General features: G+C 54.1%; 1 non-coding gene across 1 annotated transcript in view; it reads left to right on the top strand.

Moving 5' to 3' along the window:
- The first annotated feature begins 3981 nt into the window (after positions 1 to 3981).
- LOC124729969 overlaps positions 3982 to 5000 on the top strand; it is a 1912-nt gene continuing 893 nt past the window's right edge. Inside the window, exon 1 of the ribosomal RNA XR_007007850.1 lies at positions 3982 to 5000. This exon is cut by the window's right edge and continues 893 nt beyond it. This is a non-coding gene — a ribosomal RNA (small subunit ribosomal RNA).

Below are 5000 nucleotides of genomic sequence, written 5' to 3'. Positions count from 1 at the left end.
TGCGCAGGATAAGGCACCAACACCCACACATGTCCTATACAACGGTGCACCCAACATCACAATAGTACCTCCTGTCACAGCGCACAAACAATGACATGAGTCAAAGACAACAGGTCTGACACAAGCATAGAATTGGAGCGCCGCCTCTAATAAGCCAAAGGTGCATCCTGACGTGACAAATCTCATCATGTCACAAGCATTCACTTACTATAATCACTATCAACGAACCTGCCGCCCCCCGCCCCCCCCCTCCCCCCCCACACCTTTCCTTACAACAACGTGTAACCTAACCTAACCCATGTTGTACCTTAACCTAACCCATGTTGTACCTTAACCTAACCCATGTTGTGCCTTAACCTAACCCATGTTGTGCCTTAACCTAACCCATGTTGTCCCCCTAACCTAACCCAAGTTGTCCCCCTAACCTAACCCATGTTGTCCCTTAACCTAACCCATGTTGTGCCTTAACCTAACCCATGTTGTGCCTTAACCTAACCCATGTTGTCCCCTAACCTAACCCATGTTGTCCCCCTAACCTAACCCATGTTGTGCCTTAACCTAACCCATGTTGTCCCCTAACCTAACCCATGTTGTGCCTTAACCTAACCCATGTTGTCCCCCTAACCTAACCCATGTTGTCCCCCTAACCTAACCCATGTTGTCCCCTAACCTAACCCATGTTGTGCCTTAACCTAACCCATGTTGTGCCTTAACCTAACCCATGTTGTCCCCCTAACCTAACCCAAGTTGTCCCCTAACCTAACCCATGTTGTCCCCTAACCTAACCCATGTTGTGCCTTAACCTAACCCATGTTGTGCCTTAACCTAACCCATGTTGTGCCTTAACCTAACCCATGTTGTCCCCTAACCTAACCCATGTTGTCCCCTAACCTAACCCATGTTGTGCCTTAACCTAACCCATGTTGTCCCCTAACCTAACCCATGTTGTGCCTTAACCTAACCCATGTTGTCCCCCTAACCTAACCCATGTTGTCCCCCTAACCTAACCCATGTTGTCCCCCTAACCTAACCCATGTTGTGCCTTAACCTAACCCATGTTGTGCCTTAACCTAACCCATGTTGTCCCCTAACCTAACCCATGTTGTCCCCTAACCTAACCCATGTTGTCCCCTAACCTAACCCATGTTGTCCCCTAACCTAACCCATGTTGTCCCCTAACCTAACCCATGTTGTCCCCTAACCTAACCCATGTTGTCCCCTAACCTAACCCATGTTGTCCCCTAACCTAACCCATGTTGTCCCCTAACCTAACCCATGTTGTCCCCCTAACCTAACCCATGTTGTGCCCTAACCTAACCCATGTTGTGCCCCTAACCTAACCCATGTTGTGCCCTAACCTAACCCATGTTGTGCCTTAACCTAACCCATGTTGTCCCCTAACCTAACCCATGTTGTCCCCTAACCTAACCCATGTTGTCCCCTAACCTAACCCATGTTGTCCCCTAACCTAACCCATGTTGTCCCCCTAACCTAACCCATGTTGTGCCTTAACCTAACCCATGTTGTCCCCTAACCTAACCCATGTTGTCCCCTAACCTAACCCATGTTGTCCCCTAACCTAACCCATGTTGTCCCCTAACCTAACCCATGTTGTCCCCTAACCTAACCCATGTTGTCCCCTAACCTAACCCATGTTGTCCCCTAACCTAACCCATGTTGTCCCCTAACCTAACCCATGTTGTGCCCTAACCTAACCCATGTTGTCCCCTAACCTAACCCATGTTGTGCCTTAACCTAACCCATGTTGTGCCTTAACCTAACCCATGTTGTCCCCTAACCTAACCCATGTTGTCCCCTAACCTAACCCATGTTGTGCCTTAACCTAACCCATGTTGTGCCGTAACCTAACCCATGTTGTGCCTTAACCTAACCCATGTTGTGCCTTAACCTAACCCATGTTGTGCCTTAACCTAACCCATGTTGTGCCTTAACCTAACCCATGTTGTGCCTTAACCTAACCCACGTTGTCCCCTAACGTAACCCACGTTGTCCCCTAACGTAACCCACGTTGTCCCCTAACGTAACCCACGTTGTCCCCTAACGTAACCCACGTTGTCCCCTAACGTAACCCACGTTGTCCCCTAACGTAACCCACGTTGTCCCCTAACGTAACCCACGTTGTCGCCTATCGTAACCCACGTTGTCGCCTAAACCTGCTCTGTAATTGTTATACGACTCGTTCAATTAGTGTAGTGTTGCCCCACCCGCAACCCTCGCAATATAGTTCGCTACTCGCACTGCCCGCTCCCCTGTGTATCGCTTCATGTTAAACACCTTGCAAGTCTTGCTGACTTTCCACATGCTCCTGCTGTACACTGTAATGTGGATGGCAGCAGGGCGTACATGCCGCCCCCCCCCCCCCCCCACCTCTCCCCACGTCCCCACCTTGCCCCCTGCCTTCGCAAGGTGGTTGGTGACAAGTTTGCATGTTCAATGCCCTTCGCATGCGACGTACGCAGGCTACGTTGTGGTGCGGCCTGTGTCAACTGTCCGCTGATGTCGTACGCGTGAACCACAATCTGTACTGCACATTCGTCCTTATGTACTGAATGATACATCGTGGCACATGTGTGACCGTACAACGACTGCGCCCAAAAACGGCGGACCATACAGTGCAAATATTGTGCACGCAGCTACGTGTCGTCTCCCTATGAGAGCTGGATTGCAGTGTGGTACGCCATAGAGACGTGTGGGAGGAACGGACGCCGTGGATGGCGATCAGCATGAGCTGTCTGTTGATGTATTCGGACCTAGTCGTCTCTCCTCACACACCGTGATTGGCATGGTGCAGCGCGTTCCATATCTGCGACATGCTACAGAAGCCGGTTGACAGTCGTTCGAGCAATGGACATCGCATACGTACGGGGGCCCACCTTCCACGTATTGTCTAGGCGTGCACATTTTGTTGCGTGTATGTGGGCAGACGTAGTGTGGCGTGACACCTGACACAGGCATGCAATAATGGTTGAAGTTGCAAATGGCGATGGACGCCTACGTTTTCTGGTGAAGTTTACGCAAATGAAGAAATGGTAACCCGTTGTGGTGCGGTTGTTCTCGCTAGGGGTGAATCGGTGATGGCGACGATAGGTTGAGGTACTAACCGGTTGTTCCAGCGATACCCACCATGCCGACGAAACTGAACGGCATCTGGGTGTGAAGCGATACGCGGCGGTGGCTGGGTGGGACCGTCCCCGGCCGGTGAGGGGGCGCCTCCCGGCGTGCTGCCGCGCGGTGCGTGGGCGCACGCGCTACAGCCGGCTGGTGGGGGCGGCCAGTGGCAGGCGCGCCGGCCGACGGACGCGGCAGGCGTCGCAGCTGCGCGCCGGCGCACCCCTGCGCGCGGCGCCGTGCGGCCAAAGTAGGTCCTCGCGGGCCCGGTGCGAAGCGCGGTGGACATCTGCAGTGTGCTGGTCCGATTGAGGACTGTGTGCGTTGAGGATGCGCCGCCGCCCGGCGCTCGGCGCCGCGACGCCCGTCTGCTGCTCGGTCGCCCCAGCGGTTCTCGCTGGTGGTTTGTATCGCAGCTGTGCGGATGTGTTGGCGTGTGCGCTGTGCTGGGAGAGTTCGCTTCGGCACCCAAGTGGGGCTTTTGTCCTTCTGTGGCGCTGGCGTTGGAGCTGCCGGTCACCGTAGGTGGCGCGTGTTGTCTCCCGCCGGCAATGCCACGACAGCACGCTCCCGGGCCTCTGTCGGCAGCGGCAAGCTCAGTTGGGAGCACGGGTGGTCGCACCGAAAGCGTCTACTCGCCTAACTCCGGGCGATTGCGCCTCTCTCGAACCCGACCAAGTACTTGGGACGGCGCTGCGCGCCGCCGGGACCTGAGAGGGTTTCGAGGTGTATTGTGCAGGGGAGCTCAGCCTCCTCCTGTTTGCAGAATGATTGAGCGGACGCTTGCGTGTTCGCGCGGGCCCCCGGGACACACTCCCGGGCGGCCGGCTGCTCAGCTCTAGTTGACGCAGCTCCCTGGTTGATCCTGCCAGTAGTCATATGCTTGTCTCAAAGATTAAGCCATGCATGTCTCAGTACAAGCCGCATTAAGGTGAAACCGCGAATGGCTCATTAAATCAGTTATGGTTCCTTAGATCGTACCCACGTTACTTGGATAACTGTGGTAATTCTAGAGCTAATACATGCAAACAGAGTCCCGACCAGAGATGGAAGGGACGCTTTTATTAGATCAAAACCAATCGGTCGGCTCGTCCGGTCCGTTTGCCTTGGTGACTCTGAATAACTTTGGGCTGATCGCACGGTCCTCGTACCGGCGACGCATCTTTCAAATGTCTGCCTTATCAACTGTCGATGGTAGGTTCTGCGCCTACCATGGTTGTAACGGGTAACGGGGAATCAGGGTTCGATTCCGGAGAGGGAGCCTGAGAAACGGCTACCACATCCAAGGAAGGCAGCAGGCGCGCAAATTACCCACTCCCGGCACGGGGAGGTAGTGACGAAAAATAACGATACGGGACTCATCCGAGGCCCCGTAATCGGAATGAGTACACTTTAAATCCTTTAACGAGTATCTATTGGAGGGCAAGTCTGGTGCCAGCAGCCGCGGTAATTCCAGCTCCAATAGCGTATATTAAAGTTGTTGCGGTTAAAAAGCTCGTAGTTGGATTTGTGTCCCACGCTGTTGGTTCACCGCCCGTCGGTGTTTAACTGGCATGTATCGTGGGACGTCCTGCCGGTGGGGCGAGCCGAAGGCGTGCGACCGCCCCGTGCGTGCTCGTGCGTCCCCGAGGCGGACCCCGTTGAAATCCTACCAGGGTGCTCTTTATTGAGTGTCTCGGTGGGCCGGCACGTTTACTTTGAACAAATTAGAGTGCTTAAAGCAGGCAAGCCCGCCTGAATACTGTGTGCATGGAATAATGGAATAGGACCTCGGTTCTATTTTGTTGGTTTTCGGAACCCGAGGTAATGATTAATAGGGACAGGCGGGGGGCATTCGTATTGCGACGTTAGAGGTGAAATTCTTGGATCGT

The sequence above is a fragment of the Schistocerca piceifrons genome, unplaced genomic scaffold, assembly GCF_021461385.2.
Source record: "Schistocerca piceifrons isolate TAMUIC-IGC-003096 unplaced genomic scaffold, iqSchPice1.1 HiC_scaffold_1228, whole genome shotgun sequence".
NCBI lineage: Eukaryota > Metazoa > Arthropoda > Insecta > Orthoptera > Acrididae > Schistocerca > Schistocerca piceifrons.
The sequence above is the reverse complement of the archived record's forward strand: the minus strand, read 5'-3'. Positions and strand labels throughout refer to the sequence as shown.